The sequence below is a fragment of the Ictidomys tridecemlineatus genome, chromosome 6 (assembly GCF_052094955.1).
Source record: "Ictidomys tridecemlineatus isolate mIctTri1 chromosome 6, mIctTri1.hap1, whole genome shotgun sequence".
NCBI lineage: Eukaryota > Metazoa > Chordata > Mammalia > Rodentia > Sciuridae > Ictidomys > Ictidomys tridecemlineatus.
The window spans coordinates 48,181,261-48,206,198 of NC_135482.1; the positions used below are offsets into that span (position 1 = coordinate 48,181,261).

At 38.2% G+C, this 24,938-nt stretch overlaps 1 protein-coding gene and 1 long non-coding RNA gene across 5 annotated transcripts in view; one reads left to right on the forward strand and one right to left on the reverse strand.

Moving 5' to 3' along the window:
- Grip1 (glutamate receptor interacting protein 1) overlaps window positions 1-24,938 on the forward strand; it is a 666,343-nt gene that overhangs the window by 252,346 nt on the left and 389,059 nt on the right. The gene's annotated exons all lie outside the window — the stretch shown is intronic.
- Window positions 1-24,938, reverse strand: part of LOC144378622 (uncharacterized) — a 33,141-nt gene that overhangs the window by 3,312 nt on the left and 4,891 nt on the right. Inside the window, exon 2 of the long non-coding RNA XR_013440505.1 lies at window positions 4,088-4,152. This is a non-coding gene — a long non-coding RNA (uncharacterized LOC144378622). The remainder of the gene's footprint in view (window positions 1-4,087; window positions 4,153-24,938) is intronic.

Genomic DNA, 24,938 nt, shown 5'->3' on the forward strand with positions numbered 1-24,938 from the left:
TCAAAACCCAATTGAGTCAAATGTATGAAAGATGATTTATCATGAGCTCTGTAATGTTTTGAACAATGAATAAAAAAAAATTAAATAAATAAATAAATAAAATGCTGCTATGAGGATGGGTATAGAAAGATCTCTTTACTACTCCCACCCGCAATTCTTTTGGAAGTGGAAGAAGGATAATTCCAGAAATAGAAATGCTGAATCATATAGTAATATTATTTTTAATTTTTTCAAAACAATCATGCTATTTTCTGTGTGGCTATACCATTTTACCTTCCTACCAACAATGCACAAGGGTTCCAATTTCCTTGCATCTTTGACAACACTTATTTTTGTTGATTGTTATTGTAGTAGTAACCATCATAATGGATGTGTGGTGGTATTTGCGTGTCTCTAATGATTAGACATGTTGAGAATATATTTATGTAATAATTGGCCATTTCTATAACTTTGGAGAAAAGTCTATTCAGGTCCTTTGCCCATTTAATTTAGGTTGTTTGGTTTTTTGTTGTTTAATAGTAGGAAATTTTTAAATGTATTCCGAATATTAACCCTTTATTAGATCTTTGATTTGCAAATATTTTCTCACATTCACAGGATTGCCTTTTCACTCTATTGATTATATTCTTTCATGCATAAAAATTTTTAAATTTTAATATAGTCCAGTTTATTTCTACTTTTGTTGCCTATGTTTTTGGTAGCATATTTAACAAACTATTACAAAATCCAATATCATGAAGTTTTCCCCTAATTAATTTGTTTTGTTTTGTTTTATCATGGGTTTTAGCTGTAACATTAGGTTTTCAATGCATTTTTATTTTTTATTAATGCATTATAGTTATATTTAATATTTGGGTTTATTTTGACATAATCATACATGCATGGAATATAATTTGCTCCACTTCAGTCCCCAATACTTCCTCTTTATCTCACCTCTTCCCTCCCCCCATCTTCTTTCTTTTATTTCTATTTGTTTAGATTTTTTAAAATTAGTGCTTTAGAAATATACACAAAGTAATTCACTGTGGTATATTCAGATATGCATATAGCATAATTTGGTCAAATTCATTCCACCATTCCTCTCTTTCCCTAGACCTTCTCCTTCTTCCTTCTTTACTCCACTGATCTCCCTTCTATTTTTGAGATTCCACCCCTTCTCCACTCTGATGTTTTGTATAGCTTTTGCATGAGAGAAAACATTCAACCCTTTACTTTCTGTGTCTGGCTTATTTCACTTAGCATAATGTTCTCCATTTCCATCCATTTACCAGCAAATGCCATAATCTTATTCTTTTCTATGACTGAATAAAAGTTTGTTGTGTATATATGCCACATTTTTTTTATTTATCTGTTGATGGACACCTGGGCTTGTTCTGTAACTTGGCTATTGTGAATTGTGCTGCTATAAACATTGATATGCCTGTATCACTATGGTATGCTGATTTTAGTTCTTTAGGATAAATACCAAGGAGTGGGGTAGCTGGGTCATATGGTGGTTCTATTCCCAAATTTTTTTTCTGTTGAAATTTTTTTTAAATTTATTTTTACTTGTGCTCTTAAGAAATCTTCATACTGCATTCCGAAGTGGTTGTACTATACATTTCCCACCAACAGTGTGTGCGTTCCTTTTCCCCACATCCTCACTAACATTTATTATTATTTGTATTCTTGATGATTGCCATTCTAACAGGAATGAGATGAAGTCTCAGTGTAGTTTTGATTTGCATTCCCTTGATAGCTAAAGATGTTGCATATTTTTTCGTACAATTTGTTGGGCATTTGTAGTTCTTCTTTTGAGTAGTGTCTGTTCTCAATTTGTCCATTTATTGATTTTTTTTAATGTTGAAGTTTTTAAGTTCTTTATATATTCTGGATATTAATTCTCTGTGGGAAGGGCAGCTGGCAAAGATCTTCTCCTATTCTGTAGGTTCTCTCTTCATGCTCTTAATGATTTCCTTTGCTGTACAGAAGCTTTTTAATTTAAAGCCATCCCATTTATTGATTCTTAGTTTTACTTGACTTTAGGGGTCTTATTAAGGAAGTTGGAGCCTGCACTAATATATTTATGAGTTGAGCCTATGTTTTTTTTCTAGCAGTTGCAAAGTTTCTGGTCTAATTCTTGAGTCACTGACCCACTTAGAGTTGATTTTTATGCCATGTGAAGATATATATGGCATAGTCGAATCTCATTCTTTTGCTCTGGATATCCAGATTTCCCAATACAATTTGTTGAAAAGACAGTCTTCTCTCCATGGAATGGTCTTTGCACCTATATTGCAAAACAGTTGGTCATATATGTGAATGTTTATTTTGGGATTCCTTACTCTATTCCATGGATCTCTATGTCTGTCTTCATGCCAGTGCTACATTGTTTGCGCGAGTGTGTGTGTGTGTGTGTGTGTGTGTGTGTGTGTGCGTGCGCGTGCGCGTGCGCGCACGCTGGTTGGGGGTTTACCAGGAATTGAACCTAAGGGTGTTCTACCACTAAGCCACATACCCAATCCTTTTTATTTTTTTATTTTGAGACAAGTCTCACTAAATTGTCCAGGCTGATCTTGAACTTTCATTTCTCCTGCCTCAAGCTCCTGAGTAGCTGGGATTACAGGAGTGTACCACCCCATAGGACCTACAGTTTTGGATACTGTAGTTTTGTAACATTTAGAATTAGGAAGGGCAAGATATCCAAATTTGTTTTTCTTTTTTGAGAATGTTTGGCTCATAAGGTTTCCTTGAGATTGCACATGAATTTTAGAGAGTTTTGTTTGTTTGTTTGTTTTCTGCAAAACATGCCGTTAGGATTTTGATAGGGATTGCAATCCTCTGTAAAACACTTTGGTAGTCTTAACATCTTAATAACATTAATTCTCTTAGTTCCTAAATATGTTTATATTTGTTTATGTCTTCTTTAGTTCCTTTCAGCAATATTTTATAGTTCTCAGTACATATTAAGTGATTAAGTTTATTCCTAAACCTATGATTAAATCCATTTCTGTGTGATTGAGTTGTTCCTAAACCTTCTATTTTATTTCATGCTATTGTAAATACAGTTGTTTTCTTTATCCTTAAACATTTTGATACTAACTCAGGAATAGTGCTCATTTCAGGAATTAGCTTAGGAAGTTTTGTCCCCAGTCTTTTTTTGCTTTTGTTTTCTCTCTGCTCTCTCTGGGTATTTTCTTTGGCCCTTTCAGAGTGTTTTCTTGGCAATTTTAGTTTAAATGTCTTTCAAACAGATAAATCAATCTATTTCCAAATACACATTTATGTGTTATTTCAACAAGTTTAGCAGCGTTCATTTAATCATAACAAGTTGTCCTACAGACTGAACCATTTCTTTTATCCCAAGGATACAAGAACCTGATGATCCTCTGTATTTTATGTTTTTAGTTTCCAGAGTTATCTTACACATCAAAACAAATGAAAAAGTGATCTATGAACCCAAACTAAAAGTCATTAACTTTTCAATTCAATGATTAATTCAGTCAGCAGCAGCATTTGAATATCAGTATGTACCATTCTATGGAAATCTATACCAAATTTTATTTACGACAGAATCAGGGAAATTCCTGTCAGTTTCTTTGGGACATTTTTGCTTTATCTACATTCTTTTTCTGAATTTTCTATCTTCTTATCCCCCAATGATATGCAAAATAATTTTATAATCATAGCAAATAATGTCAAGTACTATGTAAGTATCATGCTTAATGTTAACTCATTTAGGACTTACAATACTCTAAGCACATCTAGACAGGGAATACTGAAGGCCACGCAGCCAGGAGTGGAGGTGTTAGGATTCAATGAAGATAGTCCTGTCCCAGAAACAGCTCTCAGGAAGATGGACAAGTAATTCATCAAATCACGGGATATCTACCCAATAAAATCATGTGTACAATATATATTTTGCATGCATAAAAATTTTGTATAAAGTATAAGATATGAATTATTAAACTATGTAAGAGAACTGATAGAAAATATGGAAATGTTATTAGCAGGTATTGTAGATGCTTAAGTTTTCTGACTAATCTTATTCACTTAAAATATTTTTCTATGAAGCCATGTATTTTTATTTTAGAGAAAAACATTTTACCTGTTTATTCACAGTGAAGGGACTTCAAAGCACTTCAAATTAATCTCCATGCTGGAAGGGCATAGCTGCAGAGATAAAGAAAACATCCTGATTCTACTTGGGCAAATGAAAACGATTGGGGCTATAATATGGAGGTATAGAAAACTTTAATTTGGTATAGCTGAGCAGAGCAATGAGGAACGAGAGGAGGAAGGGGGAAAGGAAACACACAGGAGGCATCCATTATATCTGAGTCACTCAGATCTTTAGTTTTCATTTCTTTTCGCCGTGCAGTGTTTGGAATATGCTTATACAAGAATTTTACTTCTTCTTACCTGAAACTCAAATTTAGATGGGTGTCCTGTGTTTTATTCAGCAACTCTTAAAGTTTATAGGAATATTTTCTATATTTTAACTTACTGTAAAAAAGTCACTCAATGTCTAGACAGTTTTTTAAACAAAGGCTTATTGGGCTTGTTTGTGTGTGTTTGACAGTATTGACAGTAGTCTTGTTGGACAGACATTAAAAAAAACAGAGGCTGCCCTAAGGCCTACCCTTTCCTGCCTGTCAAGTGGCCTGAAATTAGAGGGTTAGCACTCTTGTTCTATCCAGTCTGGCACATAGTAGGAATTTAGTTAATTTTGATCTAAACAGATGCTCAGTACTGTGAAAAATCCTAGATATTTCTGAGTTAATACTATGCTCTGATGAGAAAGGATTTCACTTTACAAGGTGAATAATAACATCACTGGCAAGGAAAATGTCGACCAATCAGCTAGGAAAAATTTTACATATGCCTCATTAACAGCACAGCCCTTGCTGTCATTGTCTAATGATCTTGTTCCTTCCCTGCTCTTAACGAGGACAAATATTCTTTCTTTAAAGCGGTTGCTTACATTGTTTCCTAGTCACTCCTCAGTAGATTAACATTAGAAAAATAGTGAGTTTTCACAATTTCACGAACAATGAAAAGCCACCACCCCCAAAGGCACCCAAATTTGAAGCACCTTTTTATTCCCTAATAAGAATAAACTCCATGGCTTTATATTTGAAATAGCAGTTTTGGAGATCGAAAGTTTCTGAAGGTTTGCTTTATTTGCTAATCAATGCCAGGAGCCTATTATTATTAAATTCACAAGCCGTCGAGGTTTTCCTTTGATTATATATTGAGGGGGCATTTTATTCTCCATACTTGGGTAACTCCTGCTTGAGGTGTTCATATGATTTTTGAATGGAAAATAATTCATATGCCTGTTTTAGTCAGTTTGTTTTCGTTTGTTTGCTGCTGTGACCAAAAGACCTGTCAACAATAATTTTAGAGGAGGAAAAGTTTACTTGGGGGCTCAGGGTTTCAGAAGTCTGAGTCCATAGACAGCTGACTTCACTTCTCTGAGCCCAAGGTGGGCAGCACATCATAGTAGAAGGGCATGTAGGAAGAAAGCAGCTCAGGACATGGCTATCAGAAAGCAAGAGACTAAGTTTAGCTCACAAAATATATACCCAAAAGGCCCACCTGCAATAAGCCACCTCCTCCAGCCACACCCAGTTCATCCCTAACAGAGAATTGATGCACCGATTTAGTAAAGGTTCCCATAACTCAATCATTTCACTTCTAATCTTTCTTACATTGTCTCACAGATGAGCTTTTGGGGACACCGCATATGTAAACCACAACAATGCCTAAACTGTGAGACAGCAATGCAAGATCAAACTTTGCAAATAAAAATATCTAAAAATAATTTCCCATTTTGGTCATGGATTAAGCTGTATTGAATTTTCAGCCTTATTGATTCTGTTTCCTAACTCTGACACCTGTGGAACACACTTATCAAACATAAGTGGTGATGATTATAAAAATAAGAAAGGAGATTGGCACAGGGGGACTAAGGAGAGGGAATTCATCTGGCCCTCTGTTAACTTGAAGTACTTAGCTAAGGGCCTTGCACAGAAGAAGTGCAGATTGTTGAGCTGAACTCTGTGTCCCCCTTGCAATCTGCTCAGGTAGGACACCTGTTTTCCTAAGCAAGCTGTCATTTAGCAGACTCCTACCTATGCTGATTCAGGAATCTACAGTGCTATTTTTTTTTTTTTTCTTGCTTTGGAAGCCCAAGCCTGTCCCTTCTGGGATTGTGTCTCTTCATTGTTTCTTTTGCTAGATAGTTGCTCAAATGCAGAATTTATCGAGTTGTAATTTTTAGGTGTTTTTTTTTTTTTAAATATGATCGTGGGTATTCAAAGCATAGCTAATAGGTATAGACTGAGGCATTAGTGTGTGCACACAAATAGATATTTAAACACTCCCAGATGAATATCACATGACTTAAGTTGAAGAATTAAATCCTTTTGAAAATTCTCCACCCTCAGAATTGTGCCTGTTGCCGGCTGACTTCATACACAGGTAGTGCAGGACTCATCAAGCTGTACCCTTGTATTACTTTCCCACAGTGGTCTCTAATAGGTTCATTAGGGAATTTAGGATCACTGATTTGGCAATTTTGCCTGCTAAATTATTCCAAATGTCCATTACTTACGGGCACTAACTGGGAAGATTCTTTCCGTTCGTAAATGTAAGTTCTTCCATTTTTCTGTTTCCTTTTGTATTTTTCCCTCAAATATGAGTCTATTGGGGATTAAATCCAAATTAGTCTAATTTTCTTTCATAGCAGTAGTCATATTACAGTAATTCTCACTGCAGCAAGAAGCACTTAGTGTCTTGATTTCTCTGCCGTTTGCTATAAAACGTTCCAGTCTGTGGTACAGTTCTTGCAGAATTTCTGACCGAGGCAATTCATTGTTTCTGCTCCCACTCTGACTTGTCCTTTAAGACGTCTCATTCGGTGCTAAGTTTAAAATTGGCTTTTATACATAGGAGGCTGCCCTGATCTACGAACCCAATATTTTACCCTGACAATGCTGTGATCCTTGTGCCTCTTCTGTCATCCTTTTTTCTTCACTCGTTTTTCTTTTCTTAACCTCTTACATTTTCTCACTTGCTTAATCCCCACTATTATCCAACCAGAAAGAATGACCCCACTCACCTCTTTTTATCAACCCCAACCCAAGCCCTTCGTGCCCCCTGCTCAGGTGAGCCTCTGTCCTTATACTTCCCTCTCCAGTTATTTTAGCCCAGTCACTGACCCCGGACATTCCTACTCAAATTCTCTGGCTTTATTATGTCTAAGTTGATTTGTCCCCACGCATGAGTGAGTGGGTCGTGCCTCTGCCTCTGGCAGGATTCTCGTCTGATGGGAGTTTTACACCTCCTGGGTTCACTCGGGAGGACCAGAGTCCTGTCTTGTTAGTGGAATCCTGATGCTCCATCCTCATCCGCCTGAAAGTTTTAAAATGGATGCTTAAAAGTCATAGAAACATAAATGGGACCCAGTGATAGGTTAACCAAAAAAGAAGAGCATTTTATATACCACCTGTTGCTGTTCTTGAAAAGACAAACTCATCGCCCTCTCCCTGGTTTTGGTTCTCCATTCTCAGAGGCCAAGCCACACCTGGTGCCTTCTTCATTCCACGACTAGGTCTTAAAACATTTGCTTTTCTTTTTTTTAACCCCTCCACTATCACCTTTGTTCACAACCTCCTCTGTGCCTGGACCATTGCGCTGTCTCCCTACAAACCTTCTTCAGTACACTCTCCATACAACCTCAGGAATGATTTTTCCAATGTTCATACACATTTCTGTTATTTTTCTTCTAGAAAATTTTCAATGGCCTTTCATTGCTTATGAAATAAAACATAAACTCCTTAATATTCTCTTCTATTACTTGGCCCTTGCTAACTTCTCTAGCATCAGTTTACTTTTTCTGCACATAGGCCACACTAATTACAGGCGGCCTCTGGGTAGTGGTGCTTGTTGTGGCATCTGCAGGAATGCCCTTTTCCAAATGTCACTAAGTGCACATCAATGATTAGCTCAGGAACCTTCTCCACTCTGAAGCCTTCCTTGGCCCGCCCAAGCAGGGTCAATCACTTGCTTCTTTGTCTGTGTGCTTTAGATGCTTTTGTTAATGCAACTCCTCTTTAGATCTTTCTTCCTTCCTCTAATGTGAGGACTTGGAAGTTTGAAACAATGTCTTATCTTTACATCATGCAGGCTTGTTATAACTCATAGTAAAAATTCAATAAATGTGGGTTAAATCAATGTGAGTGAAAGAAAAGGAATTATTTTTCTTATTCTTCTTCCCCCTCCTCCTCCTCTTCTCCTCCTCCTCCTTCTCCTCCTCCTTCTTCTTTTTGATAGGAAATATCCATGAATGGTGAACTTAGAGAAAAAAGTGTCAGTGACAGATTTTGATGATTCAGGGCACAATGGAAATGATTTCCGACTAGTTTATTTGATAGCAATTATCATTGGGATTAAAAACCTGCATTTCCTCTTCTATAACCTCCACTTGAAAGAAGAGCTTTGAAGGAGGAATCAACAACATGAATGTATCCTTCTCTTCTTTGAAAGGACAGTGTGCGTCTTTGATGGTCGAGCCTCACAACTGTGAGCACTAAAGAGCCTCCCCTTCAAGTGAACCAATCATCACTCATGATATTGGTGGGGCAACCTGCTGCCAGCCTGCAAATGAGGCCTGTTAATGATATCACTCATTTCAAGTCTGCAAATGGGAACACAAGGGGAGGAGGACCCCAAGCACTGCTGCTGGCCATTAATCCATGTTATTAATGGAGGCAGCTTTATCAGTGCCAGTCTTGCCTCCTCCTGATGGAGGGGTTCTCATTTTCTCATTATTTCATTGTTTACAAGTTTACTTATAAGGTGTATTTTCATATATATATATTTTAATTTTCATGAATATCTCTCTCCCTCCCCCACCTTCCTGTATTTTCTCTCCAAATTTAGTGAGATCGATTTGAGAGAGGGTGGTTATGGGGGTCTTCTAATGACATCTCTACTTCAAGAGCTATGGCCCATTTTAAAAGATGTATAGAAGTGCATGCTAATGTAATTGCCACTATGTCACTGCCTGAAAGCTCCCATTAACTAGTAACACGCTTATAGAAAAAGGCTGTGGATGAAGGCCCAGGAAATGCGGGAGCCAGAGAAGGCATGGGGGAGGCAGGCATCTTCTGGGAGAAGGAGAGATCATGAGATTCCTGAGCTCTCCTCCAAGCACTTAGAAAAGTTATCTGTGACACTGTTGACTCTAGGAATGCTTACTAGTTATATCTTAGATGGGAACATAGGTCACACCAGGATGGCCAAAGCAACGAACTCGTACTTCATATTTGATTAGACTCTTAACTGCCAGCCAACAATAGAAATAAATTTACATAAAGTATCATTGTTTTAAAGATAAGCTTTATGTCTTTTAGAACAGTTTTAAATCCATTTAGAATGGAAGGTTCAGAGAGTCCCCTTTCCCACGCATGCACTCTCCCCTTTTATCCTCTACCACAGTGGTACATTGGTTATAGCCGATAAAGATTTATTGATACACTATTATCACCCAATGTCTATAGTTTACATTAGGGTTGATTCTTGGAATTTTGTCTCTCACGTGACAAAAATACCTGACAAGAACAACTCAAAGAAGGGTTTATTTTGGGCTCATGGCTTCGGAGATTCAGTCCATGGTCTGCAGACTCCATTACTCAAGAGTACGGTACCAGAAGGCTGTGATGGAGGAAAGCTGCTCACCTCATAGTGGTTGGGAAGCACAGGGGTTAAAATATAATCAGAGTCAGGGGATAAAAATATAATCCCTAAGGGCATGCTCCCAGTGACCAGCCTTCTCCAGCAGCACCTTACCTGCCTACAATATCATTCAGTAGTCCATTCAAATTATTAATTCATCAAGTGATTGGGTTATGACTTTCATAATCTAATCATCTCAACTCCTGCATTAACAACAGACACCTGTTATCCAAACCATAACAACACTGTACACTCCGTAGGTTTTGTCTCCTACCCACCATTATAGCAGATGCAATAAAAATCCTCTATTCTCCACCTATTTGTGCCCTAACCCTTGACAATCTTGATTCTTGTTCCTCTCATTTCTCCTCTTCTCGAATAAATGTCATGAAGTTGGAATCAATTAGCATGTAGCATTTTCAGAGTAGCTTAGCAATAGTAATCTATTTAACTTTCTTTCATGTCTTTTCAAGTCTTGAAAACTCATTTCTTTTTAGTGTTGAATAATATCCCAGTGTCTGGATATGCCCACTCTTCCTTGATCCTTCACTTACTAAAAGGGCATCTTGGATGCTTCCAAGTTTGGGCAATTATGGATAAAGTTGACATAAACATTAAGTTGATATATGGTTTTTATTTGGGTACATGTTTTGAACACCTTTGAGTAACATCAAAGATTGACTGCTGGATCAAGGGTTAAGCATATGTTTAGTTTTATGAAGAATTGCCAAGTCATCCTCCAAAGAACAGCAATGAGTGGGAGTTCTGCTGTTTCACACCCACATGAGCACTTGGCATCATTAGTGTTCTTTGGCCATTCTAATAGGCATGTAGTGATATCTCATTATTGCTTCAATTTGCATTTCTCTGATGACATATGATGTGGAACATCTTTTGTATGCTTATTTTCCATCTGTATTTCTCCTTTAATGATATATATGTTTACATTATTGGCCTATTTTTTAATGGGTTGTTTTCTTATGGCTGAGTTTTAAGAATATTATTGTACATTTTGATAGTAGTCTTTTATCAGATATGTCTTTTGCGGTCATTTTCTTCTAATCAGTGCCTTGTCTTTTTATTTTCTCGTCCAGGTTGTTCAGAGCGGATAAATTTAATTAGAATAAAGTCTAATCAATTATTTCTTTTATGGATTGAGCCTTTGGCGTTGTATCTAAAAGTCATCATCAAAGGGCTGTTTTTACCTGTGCATGCAGTCCAGCCAAACACACTTCTACAAAAATGATGTGTATCAACAACAAACCTCAAATGTTTTAAAGTATGAGGCAAATACAATGGAGAGCAAGACTTAAAGAAATGCTGTCACGTTGGCTATTGATTTGAATATTATTAATCAGCATTTAAGTAAAGCTTGTTTTTAATTCTAAGAAAGATTTTCAATTTCATTCATGTTTGTCATGAAAATCTTCATATATGTCCCAGTGAACCAGGGGGAAGGTCAGACCTCTCCGGATGGTAAGAGGAGGAAGAAGGAAGGAGGAAGAAGAACCAGGCAAGTTTGGGCCATTAGCACAGGAGAGAGACACTTTTCCCCTGAAGAAAAGAAGGTGATATGGGTACTCTTTTTTTTCCCCCTAATCCCAGAACTAGAAGAAGAGAAATGAAGCAAAATGGCCTCAGTGATATGAGAAGACCCTAGATTCCATTTGTAGGGGGAAGATGGAAGGTGGGGTGGTGAGTCTACTTGGGACTCAAGGAGAAGAGGTATCAATACAGTGATTTTTCACAAGAAAAGACAAACCCATATATCAGAATAAAGAGAGGGACAGGAGTTGGAAATCTGACAAGGTCCACTGTAAAATAAATACAGTTAATTTATTCAGAGTCATAATCAGGGTCCCCCTATAAATCATTCAGCGTTTGCCCCACTGGTATTATTAGTCTGGTTTTGTTACTATGATGAAATTGCTGAGGATGGGTAACTTTATAAAAAAGGAAAGCGGTTCGTTTTGGTTCTTGATTCTGGAGGTCCAAGGTTGAGGGGCCACATCTGGTAAGGGTCATCTTGCTGGCTATGTCCCAAGGCACTGTAGGGTATCACAAGGGAAGAGAGGGAGTGTGAATATATATCTGTGACTTCTGGCTTTCTCCTTCCTTTTATAAAGCCTCTAAGATTCAATCCTGGGGACTCCACCCTAATGACGTGATCCTGAAGCACCTTCCATCAGCCCTAACTCTAAACACAACAGTTCAGATTACATTTCTCCCCTCCTAACCTCTCACTAATAGGGATTAAATTTTAACACATGAAGCCTTGTGGGGACACACTGAAACCATAGCACCACCCTAGGCACAAGAAGACACCTTCCTTAATACCACTACTATGGCAACAGCCAGAGAAGCTGCCTGTGTCATGTAGGCTTAAGGAGGAGATTGACTTCATGGAAAGGGAAACTAGTTGGTAGCTTCCTCTCCTTGCTTCTGTAAACCAGGCACTCATGCAGAAAGCCATCAGGAAGAGCATATCTCAAAGAAAACCCCATTCTCAGGAGTGGAAAAAACTCAGAAAGTTGGGGAGTCTGTGGTCAGGCCCTCAAGATCATGAAGCCAAGAGTTTAACTTTGGTATCAAAGTTCTTCCCTCGGGAGTCACCTCTTACAGCGTTCCAGTCACTGATGTACTTTACTTAACACCATCTCACTGTATGGTCACAACATGCCTAGAAAACTAACAAGTTAGTGATCACAGGACCCTTTTCATGGTTTTGCCTAAGGTTAGATATCCAGAAAACAGTAGACTCTGTTTCTCTGTATTTCCAGTCTAGGTTTTTTTTTTTTTTTTTAATACCTTAGTACAACCAGTCGAGTACCCCTCTTTTCTCAACTTGTGCCATTAACAGGAATTAGTTTGTCGTAAATCTCTTCCTTAGGAAGTTGCACAGTTCTTGAGAGAAATCTTTTTTCATAAATAGGTGGCATGGTTTTTAAATTGAGTTATTCATTGGTTCCAAGGAAGGATGGAAAGGAGAATTATGCATTGACATAGAAGGAACGATAGCAGTTAAAGTTGAAGAAGCCACTTTATGAAGGAGCCCTTGTGTTTTTGTCAGCCTTTTCATGCTGCTGTGACTAAAAGACCTGACAAGAACAATGTTAGAGGAGGAAAAGTTTATTTGGGCGCTCATAGTTTCAGAGGTCTCCATTCCTCCAGGCTCAAGGTGAGGCTAAACATCATGGCATAACAGTGTGGCAGGGGAAAGCAGCTCACAGGATGATCAGAAAGCAGAGAGAGACTCCACCCTCCAGATACAAAATATATACTCCATAGCCACAGTCCCAATGATCCACCTTTTCCAGCCACACCCTACTAACGGACCAGTTAATCCCTTTAAGGGATTAATTCACTGATTGGGTTAAGACTCTCATAACCCAATCATTTCTCCTCTAAACCTTTTGGCATTGTCTCACACATGAGCTTTTGGGGGACACCTCACATCCAAACCATAACACCAGGTCTCCATAAGAAGACCTGAGATTATATTTTATGTCTTTTTGACCTTGAATCCCAAGTGAAACTGGAGGCCCTGTGCTGATGACTTTGGTTGGCATTCAAATCAATTACCATAGGAATCTATAGACTCTCTTTCTCTGGAGGTATTTTATACTAAGGTAGATAATTTCAGAAGGGACCAGGACACAGCTTGAAGATGAACTAAATGACCTCTTGGTATTTTCTAAGCATGAAACTAATTTGGCAGCAATGTATGGGCCTTAAGTGTACCCAAAGTGAGTCTCAGAAGTAACTTGTCTCAATTTACAACCTGTCTTGATCTTTGGCAGTCTAAAATTGCTCTAAATACGAGTCTGGATAGAGTAAGGAGTAGAGCAGAATGGTTGAGGGAAGTTTAATGTATAACTCTCTGATAATAAAAATGTCTAAAAACACATACTGAATATCTTACTTTTTTCCAGTAACCTTGCATGTGATGTTCATTTAGTTTTTACTGTGGCCTGTGTGGTAGATGCTATTGTACTCTTGGTTTTTCACACAAAGAAACCAAGGCTTTAAGCTAAATAACTTGGCAAATAAGAGGTAATTTGGGTTTTAGAATGTGCTCTTGCCAAAAAGCAGCATGTGCCTCCTTGTGAAGTCTAGAAAGACCTGTATCTCTGAGGTACACTAACCTGAGTTTCATCTCCAGCACGGCCATTTTCCAGCTGTGTGACCACAGCAAAATCATTTAACCTCTGAGTCTCAGTTTTTTTTTTTAAGACTACAAACGGAAGATTAGATACCTGCTTTGAAGCATTACTGGCAAGGACACATAAATCATACACTCATTAGCTATTACAATTTTGAAATACATCCTGACAACCTGGTTGGGTCAACACATGACATATGGGTGACAGAGTCAGCTCATTCTTTCTCTTGTCATTCATTCTTGAGAGAAACTGCCAATATAAGATATCACAAGGTCCTTGAAAATATCAATAACATTAGCATAATGCTAATGTGAATAAATCAGCAGGAACTAATCAACATTTCTGGAAAAACAGAGCCAATGTCACTTTGTAGAGATAAAATGCATGGCTGGCCGTGCATTTCTGAACCTGTCTGTGTGGCCACTGCCAAGTGATTGGTAGGAACAAAATTCAGAGGTTTCCTCCTGCTTTAATCATTTCAGACGGTTCCTGGGGCCTCTGAAGAGGGTTCTAGGATTGGGGTGGAGGGCAGGTGAGAAGGTAGGCTAGGTTCAGCCCCGCCACCTTCAATCAAAGATGCCTTGATTTCTTTTATATACTGAGGATTGTTTGTAAGACTATGAAAAAAAAAATGTGTTTTTAAAGGTAGGAAATCATACGTCAGAACATATACTGGGTTTATTTATTCAGAATAAAAATAAGGTACTTCAGGTAGTTTTATAAAATGAAAATCAGTGGCTTTTAAAAAAAATGTGGAAAGGAGAAAAGAAATTCAGTGGAGTTGATAGAGGAGAGGCTAATCCTGGGCTCTAGAGTTGGGCACCTGGGTTGAATCCTACAGCGGCCATTAGCTGTGTGAGACCTTGGAGCACATTATTTAACTTCTCTGTGCTTCGGTTTCCTCATCTGCAAAATGGAGATGGTAATAATTTTAGCTTCCTGTTGCTGCTACAACAAATCACCCCAAATATTTTAATGACTTTATATAACATGAGTTTATTGTCTTTTGATTCTAGAGGGCAGAAGTCTGAAATGGGTCTCATTATGCCCAAACCACTGTTTTGGCATGACCCTGCTCCCTGGAAAGCTCTAAGAAGAACCTTGCCATTTACAGCTGCTAGAGGTTGCCTGCAGCCCTTGCCCCTAGACCCCTCCTTTGTCACTAGCCAGTATCTAACATCTAATCTCCCTCTGACTCTGACCTCCTGTTTCCTTGGTCATATCTCCAGACTGACCTTCCTGCCTCCCTCTTAATTGGATAATCCTGGAAAATCTCCCTCAGCTAAGATCTTTGACTTCAGAACATCTACAAAGTCCCTTTTATTGTGCAAGATAACATATTCACAGATCATTAACATTTTAGGCCCTGCAGCAATCCATGAAGTAAGTGCTACTGATTACTGTTATATGTGAGGAAGTGGACATCTTTGGGTGTGGTTGTTTGGCTGATTAAAATCAGTAGCGCCTACCTTGTATTGCTGCAGGGACTAAAACAGTTATTGTGTAGAATATGATTACAATGGTCCTGGATACTCCTTCATACATACTAAGGGCTGAACACATAGTAGCTATGAATGTAATTCTAGTGTATTTTGACCACGGCAATAAAATGTCCCTATGCCCCAATGACACAATATCTGGAGAGCTCATGGGCTTTGGAAATGGACCTGCATACGCCTTTACTTCCTACCTGTGTGACTTTGGAGAAGTAACTTAATCTCTCTGAGACCCAGTTTCCGTATCTGTAAAATAACCAACTGTATCTCCTAGTGTTGTGATGAGGGTTAGGTAGACATAGCAGGTTTCCCTGCCTAACTACATTCTCTGGAATGTGGGGGGTGACTTGGTCTCTGAGCATTCTTCGAAATCTGAACATCAGAGGCAACGACACACGTTTACCTCATGGTGCGGTTAAAGGATCCAGCAGTTTGGGAAAGTGCTTTATTAATACCACACAAAGGGGAATAATACTGCAAAGATATGGATTCTTTCCTCTTTGGACAAAAATATTCGACATGGAGATGGAGTTCAGCTAGACTTGGAGGCAGGCATGTAGGGAAAAATGTGATTTTTTTTTTTCTGTTCCTCATTGGAGAAATGAAGGATCTAGTGTTGAGGGATCTTAGTAGTTTCCTGGGTTGGCTGAAACAAATTATCACAAACTTGGCGGCTCAAAACAACATGAATTTCTTTTCATAGAATTATGGAGGCCAGAAATCCAAAATCTGAAATCTAAAATCAAAGTGTCTTCAGGGCCCTGCTCCCTAGGGGGCCATCAAGGAGAACCTGGTCCTTCCCTCTCCACAGAGCTCCTGGTGGCTGCTGGCATTTTTTTGCTTATGGCCTCATCACTCCAGTCTCTGCCTCCAGGTACATGTTTCCTCCTTTTCTTCCCCTCCAGCACTCCCTCTTCCTCTCTCTCGTCAGGCTACATGTAATGGCATTGGGATCCACCTGGGTGATCCAGGATAAGCACATCCTTTCTGGACCTTTAACCTAATCTCATCCTTGGCCATATGAGTCAGTGTTTACCCTTTTGCCACCTAAAGTGATACTGGAGATTAAGAAGCAAATATATCTTGAAGGGGTGGGGGACAGTTTTTCATCTTATCCCAGAAATATAGGGGAAAGTAAGCGCAGCCTTTTTGAAATCATGAAGATCCTCCTTTAGCAGCGAAATGTCCCCCCACTGGAATGCTTCTATGAATGAGAGTGTGCATGGAACATTACGGGAGTAACCCCAAACAGGAATAAAAACAAGTGAAATCTTTTCCCTCCATGAGACTCTGTTGTGATGTGATCTTAAATGTCCCCATGTGTCGGAGGGTAAGTGATCAGCCTGTGGCACTGAAGTAAGGTGGCAGGACATTTTGGACACAGGGCCTCATGGGACAGGGGAGTCAGGTCACTGAAGGGTGTGCCCTTCAGGGGGATGTGGGAACCCTGGCCCCTTCCTCTCTCTTTCTCTTTACTTCCTTGCCACTAGGAGGTGAGCCACTTTGCTCCTCCATGACGTTCTGCCTCACCTTGCTTCCTAAGTGATGGGGCCAAGAAACCATGGACTAAAACTGTGAACCAAAATATACCTTTCCTCCTTTTAAGTTATCTCAGGTGTTCAGACACAGTGATGAAAAATTGACCAACACAGACTCCCATCTAGCAAATGAAAGACAAAACACATCTGAAAAAATACTGAAATTTCAGAGTAAGAGACAAAGTGACATGAAGGTCTTCAGTGGAGAGTGCCTTATGAGTGGGTTAAGGCAGCAGAATGCACTCTGACTTTCTCACCTGAGCAAATAGTTGGAGGTGAGTTTTGAAGAGAGGATATGGCTTTCTATTGCAAAAGAAATAAAGCTTACTACCTGTACTAAAAGTCAGATTTTAAAAATGGTGGGGGTAGATCAAACTTTATTTCATTTTAACTTATCTAACAGGAGATAATAGTAAAGGATGTGTTTTGAAAGTATAAAGCTGTGGGAGGGGTGAAGTCTTGGGTATTAAATAACAATGCCACTAATCTCCAAATCATATTATTTAAACCCTGCTTATTGTAGGTTAGGAAATGAACCTACTGATAAGAAGATGTAGACTTAATTTTTTTTTAAAGAGAGAGAGAAAGAGAGATAATTTTTTTAATATTTATTTTTTAGTTTTCGGTGGACACAACATCTTTATTTTATTTTATGTGGTGCTGAGAATTGAACCCAGTGCCCCGTGCATGCCAGGTGAGCACACTACCTCTTAAGCCACATCCCCAGCCCTGGACTTAATTTTGAAGAGAGAAATCAATGTCAAGAATATAATGTAACTGCTGGGTGCATGGGTTCACACCTGTTATCCCAGCAGCTCCAGAGGCTGAGGTAGGAGGACAAAAGGTCAAAGCCAGCCTCAGCAATTTAGCAAGACCCTAAGCAACTTAGCAAGACCCTGTCTCTAAAAAACAACAACAACAACAACAAAAAAACTTAAAAAGAAATAAAGAAAAAGGGGCTGGGGATGTGGCTCAGTGGTTTAGTGCCCATGGGTTCAAATTTCAATCCCTAGTACCTCCCCCCCCCCCGAAAAAATATCCCAAATAACTTGCATAAACTATTAGTGTTTTCTCCTCCATATAGCTTTTCGTGATCTCTTTAACCTTTTGCTATCACATATGACATTCTTTGAAGTTGTGATTTTATCTTCTACAATTCACGAGGACTATAATTCTATAATTTAGTGAAGCCTGTAGAAGAAGTAATGTTTCATGAATGTTTTTACTAATATGAAATGATTGCCTCACTACAGAGCTAGTACAAGGTGTCATCTTGGGGCAAATACTTGGTCTATTTGACCTGGAGGCATAGGAGTCCCAGATTCAGGAAATTTCAGGCTTGACAGTGATGTCTCTGCCTCCTGGGGGAGGCTGGGGAGTCTCCCCATGACAGCACCATGCTATCCTCTGGCCAGCAACCTCCAACCACTAATCAAACCCCAAGAAACTAGAACTGGACCCCTTATGCTGTACCAACTGAATAAGCAAGGCGTGTTCTTATGAAAAGGAAATTTTATCATTCAATTATAAGCAAATGTGTATCTAGTTTTCACAAAAGGAAATATGGAATGGAGACTTTTAATGGCTTTTTAAAATCAACGTGTTCATTCTTCTCTTCTACTAAAGATGAATTTTCTCTCCTACTGAAGAATTAAAATAGGTGAATGTTGCAGGTAGATTCTTTAAGGTGGTCTGGCTGACGACCACTTCCTGGCATTCCTGCCCTAGTGTGATGCCTCCCTTGAGTGTGGCCTGAAGCTGTAACTGCTTTCCAACCGGCAGGATGTGTGTGATTACATGTATATAATTATGTGTTGTAGTATCTATCTTACTGGGTCTCCTCTCTGGGGTCTCCTCTGTCTCTTTTCTCTGATTTTGAGGAGGCAAGCAACCTCTACAAGCTGAGGACAGCCTGCACCTTATAGCCAGCAGGTAATGGAGACTCTCAGTTCTACAGCTGCCCCTAAATTCTGCCAACAACCTAAGTAAGCTTAGGTTGAGTTTCAGATCAGAGCTCAGTGAAGGGGCACACTCAACTGCAGCCTTGTGGAACCCTAAGCCTGGTCCAGACTCCTGGCCCACAGGAACTGGGAGATAAGAAATGCATGTAGGTCCAAGCCACTGAGTTGAAATAATATTGTTATGTAACAATAGTTGCTGATACAATGAGTTTGAATTTTTCTCCCCACATCCATCCAGGAGCTTTTCTCAAGGAGGAAAGTTAGAGAAGTCCAAGTCACAGGATTTAAACAAGCTGCTAATTGCATTGGAAAATTTAAATATTTGGGGGATGTATATTATTTATATACTGGTTTTCCGCTACCCACACTCTCTTACATGCAGTTCTAAAAAATGCATTTCTAAAACAAAGCATATCTGTTATGGTTTAAATGTGGTGTCCCCCCAAAAGCTCACGTGTGAGACAATGCAAGAAGATTTGGAGGAGAAATGATTGGCTTACAGCATTAACCCAATCAGCTAATTAATCCCTGATGGGATTAACTGAGTGGTAGCTAGAGGCAGGTGAAGTGTGGCTGGAGGAAGTGTTTTTTGGGGGGGCTTGGCTGTGGATATATATTTTGTATCTGGAGAGTGGAGTCTCTCTCTGCTTTCTGATCATCTTGTGAGTCATTTCCCTCTTCCACACTCTTCTGCCACCATGTTCAGCCTCTCACCTTGAGCCCCGAGAAATGGAGCCAGCCTTTGGTGGACTGTGATCTCTGAAACCATGAGACCTCAAATAAACTTTTCCTCTTCTACTGTTGTTCTGGGTGGGTTGTTGAGTCACAGTGGTGAAAAAGCTGACTGAAACAGTATTACTTCATGAATATTTTGAAAAGAAGAGTTGAGCTTGTAATATATGTATGATTTAATAAATCTTTTTACCTTCATCCCAATTTTAAATAAGTTTGGTGGTATTGTAAATTTTTAACTTTGGAGGAAAATTACTTCCATCTCACTTTTATTTTCCATTGGCTAGAATTTAATACATTGTTATTTTTTTTTCTGTTCTGTGACTTTATTTTCATCTAATATGCATTGGCAGAAATTTCTCAACATGATGTTTGAATCTCTAACTTTTGTAGCAAGTGAAATTGTAACAGAATTTAGGACTTAGATCCAATTACCAAGCAATAACATTTTGCTAACCTTTCAGCCAATCTGCTTAGGGCTTTGTAAGTACCTTGGGATCATAAAAACTCTCAATATTAGTTGGAGGTTTAGTTCCTCTATTTATTTACTTATTTATTTTTGTGGTGCTGGAAATCTAACCCAAGGGCACTCTACCACTTAGCTATCCCTATAACCTTTTTTATTTTTATTTTTTGAGACAAGGACTTGCTAAATTGCCCAGGCTAGCCTTGAACTTGCAATCCTCTTACCTCAAATTTAGAATAGCTGAGATTATAGGTGAGCATCATGACACCTAGCTTACTCAATTATTAATCCAAGTTTTATTCCAGAGATACAGATTGTTTTTATTACTTGAAAATTCCTTGAAAAAGAAGAAAAAGTTTGCTGTTAGTCACCCAAAAAGCATCCCAATTGCTATATTATAGTAGCAGAATGACAGCTGGTGTTAGGGGCCTACTTGCCAGGCCCTGGAAAGACATTAATCCTTACATGCAGGTGCTAGTGTAGGTACTGTTGTTATGCCCATTTTACAGATGAGGAAACTGTGTTAAAGAAATTTAGTGTCCTACCTTCAGTCTTAAATGTTGTCATCTGCAGAACAGGATGTCAACCAAATAGAATCTAAAATCTTACTACTCACTACAATCGTATTTGTAAAACTAAACTAATATCTACATCCAATTGGTTTTACCAGGAGAAATGGCAGCTGATGCCCTTTATACTAAATAACATGGTCATGCATATGATAAGCAGATTCTACATAACTTCTCATGACTTGTGAGTAAATCACACAGAGAAAGGTAATGATAATAATGCTGTAAAAATCCCTGTTAAATGAATTACAAGGCAAAACTTGTTATGACATGGAAAAAATTATTTATTCTCTACCCGTATCTTGTAGTCTTTTTTCAGTCAGCCTCTTTCTCATTAAGAGAACCTGTAAATATTTGGTGTTACTGATTACTTAAGTACCTTGGCGATGAAGAATAATGTGAACTGGAAATTTTGTGTAAAATTCAGTTGCATAAGATTGATAAAGATAAGTGGACAAGTCACTCACATCTGAGGGCAGAATTGGACTAGTTAAAAACTGAAGATGTGGTAATATAGACAAGCCAAAAGAGAATGATTTCTTTATCAAGGGATTAAAAGAGGCCTTTGTGAAAATTAATTAAGCTTTTGAAAACTTTTACAAAAATGACCTGTTTTAGATTGGGCTATGAAAGTCAAATATGAAGTGAATGATGTTAAATTTCGCTATCATATAATTTGTACTATTGTGTGCATTTTCCAGCAATTTAAAAAATTATGTCCTTTCTCAAAAAGATTAAAGTCAATATTCAATTCAGTTTTTGTTCATTTTCCCAGCCTTCTTATTTCTCTTCTCTACTATGAAATTCAGCTTCTGTTTTAAGTGAATTCACTTTGAGTGGCCTTTTCTTGTGTAATTATGCTTGAATGAGTCCCCTGTGCTTCCTGTAGACCAGGCATGGTTATTTAATTCTAAATATGTGAGCTTCTCATCACTGGGCACATTGAAGGAGAAAGTGGACAACCTCTTGTCCTGGTTGTACAGAGGGCATTCAGCTTGGCAAGGAAGGAGCTGGTAAATAGACCTTGTAACCTGTGAGGCCTCTTGCAATGTCAGAGCCCTGTGAAATCTCAGCTATGTCTTATCAAAAAGAACCCTAAAACCTTGGGGCATGCAGCAACTGTTGAGTGCCATTCAAGGAATGACTATGGAGCAGCTCTGGTATGGAGGCCTGACCTGGGCTTGAAGCTACAACAGCACATGCTTCTTTTATATTCACATTTCTTTTCTCCTCTGTCTAGAATTTACCACCCTTCCTCTCCTCAACCCTTTTTTTTTTTTTTTTTTTTTTTTTGGATGGTGCTAGGGATTGAACCCAGGGTCTCACTCATGCTTGGCAAGTGCTCTGCCTCTGCGCTAACCCCAGCCCTAGCATTACCTTTTAACTTAAAAAAAAAAAAAGAAATCTCTCTGTGACTGACTTTCAACCAATGCATTACTCTCCACTATGATGTGCATGGTGGTGTGGGTTTGCTAGCGTGTCTCATTTTCTGGCTGAGAATTAAAATGCCTTATCCTGAACCTCTTAGTATTTAGAGATTGTGCTCCACCCACCTTTTAAAAAATCCTGGTGACTCAGGGCAGTTCTTCCATGGTAACATTATATCACTGCTAATGCTATTAACATTTGAAAACTTGTCAGGCTTGTACAAAGAATGAAACATTAGGTCCTATGACAACTGGGAGCTGTTTCTATGTACTCTCCCAGAGAGATTAGCACTATTAACAGAATTAGCACTGGTCACACTGGGAATCATCAGGCTTCCTGTTTCAGACTCTGAGGATGGCAGTAGATTTGCTGTTTTACATATTGTCCAGTTGATAAGGATGTTAGTGGAAACATGGCAGTAAAAATCATGTGTTTATATATTGGTGTCTGCAGCAGGAAGGGGGAGGATTATGCTCTCCCACTGAAAGCTTTTCACTCTTTCTCCCATGAGATCTGATCCTGATGAAGGCAATGAGTCTGAGTATGGAAAAATTATTTCCTAGTATTATAGGTAGTGTTTATTGAGTAAATACTTGATTTTAAGTATTGCTTTTATTAGACGTCTCTTTTTAAAATTTTGTCAAAGTACAAAAATCTTAATTTGTCAGCTATAAATATGTGGGATGTGCTTAGTATCAGGGTATGTACTAAATGCTGATGAAGGGAAAGATGAATCTTTATAGGGATGTGATCTTACAAACCAATACTTTAGCAGAGAATGATCATTGATCATTTTTATCATGAAAATGTTAATGTGCAAAGCATTTTAACCAAATAGAAATCTAGAGATCTCCATCCTTAAGGAATTTTAATTTCCCAAGCCAAATACAAAGACAGCAACTTGAGAATCATTACCAACATGTACCGAAGAACACATAATTATATAAAAAAATTCTTTACAATATCCTTAATGTCCTAGGAAATTTTGAGATTCAAGATGTTTACATGTCTGAAGACACAAAATCAGAAAATCATAGAAACTTAGAGCATCCAAGCCCATAAATCAGATGAGAAAATTGGTCTAGAAAGGTTAAGTAAGGTGACCATGATCATGCAGTTAGTTTGCGAGTTCTGCTAGAACTAGTTACTTGGTGTTTTTTTTTTTTTTTTTTTTCAGTGAGAGACCTATTTCTGCATCACTGACTTTGGCTTTCTGAAAGGAATGGCATATTGACCTTTGCAACCTTTCACAGATGTGCTGAGAAGATGTATGTTTGTGTTAGACGCAAAATATTATAGGTGAAAATAAAAACACCCTCTACCAGATACTCTGCTTTTATGCAAGTTGCAACTTGGCTTCTGGAATTTTGTAAGTCATTTACACTCAGCTATTCTATTTATCCCTATTCTATATACATGATTCAACTCCATGATGCTTTCTGAATATCAAGTAATTGAAAAGGAGGCCCATTTATTGGGTTGTTATGACACACATCCACACAATAGAAGTGGTGGTGTTAACATGACTCCTATTCTATCTTGGTCCATGGTAAGAAAGGATTACCCTCCGGTGTTTCTCATAGGATGAACATGGTGGACCAAGGATCTGATACAACTCCTTAAATCATGACCTGACTGCAGCAGGACCTCCACTTTTTTGTTGCTGGATGTGAGGTACACAGAAGCCCACTCCTTCAGATGGGGGTCAAGATCTTATCATTTAGTCCCACCGCTTTTTATCAGGCTACCTCCTTCCATCTGACAACTGAAAAAGAGGAGAGTTGCTGATAATTCTAATTGTTCTCTTATTTTCAAAACCCAGAAGAGCAAGAATGTATAAGAGATTTCTAATTACTATGGCCTGAATTTTTCTAGGGAGACTAGTTATCACCACTGAAAATTAAGGCATAATTTTGGCTAAACTGTAATGACAGGGATAAGTTTTGTTTTTCTTTGCAGGTTGACATTTAAATTTTTTTCTTAGCATAAGCTACAAGATTACAAAGAGAATGCAAATATTTACTTTTCATTCCAGAAAGCAAGATGGCAAGGGAGAACCCCCAGTTACATATGTCATGGTGTTTTGAATGGATTACCCATGGTATCTATAAGTTTATGACAGTTATTAAGACATTTAATCATCTATAGCTTTTTATACTTTTTGCTGAGATGCAGAATCTTTTCTCCATTTTAATTGTGCTCATTACCTTAGTGGTAAATTTAAACAGCAATTTCAAATAACAGTTCTTGCTTAATTTACTTGTCTCCACCAACTTTACATAAATGCTAGGGAAAGATTAGGTTGAATTTGTCTTCTTTAAATTTTATATTTCATAGCAACTTTAGATTCATAGAAAAATGTATCAGAAAGCACAGAGTTCTTATATACCTCCTATATACACAAGTGTACAGCCCACCCCTACTATCAACATCCCCCACCACAGTGGTACCTTTCATATGACTGATGGACCTACAGTGGTACATGATTATCATCCAAAGTCCATAGTTTACCTTTGGATTCACTCCTGATGTTGTACATTCTTTAGGTTTTCACAAATATATAATGACTTATAGTATAATATCCTTCAAAATAATTATAGTATCATTCAAAATAATTCCACTGTGGGGGTGGGGTCAAAGCTTGGTGCTATTGTGCTTGCCTTGGAAGTGTGAGGCAATGGGTTCCATCCTCAGCACTACATAAAAAACTTTAAAAAAAATATTTTTAAAAAGCCCTCTGTGTATTGACGGTTGATCCTCAACCCTTGGCAATGACTAATTCTTTTAGGTTTTTTTTAATACTTATTTTTTAGTTGGACACAATACCTTTATTTTATTTATTTTTATGTGGTGCTAAGGATT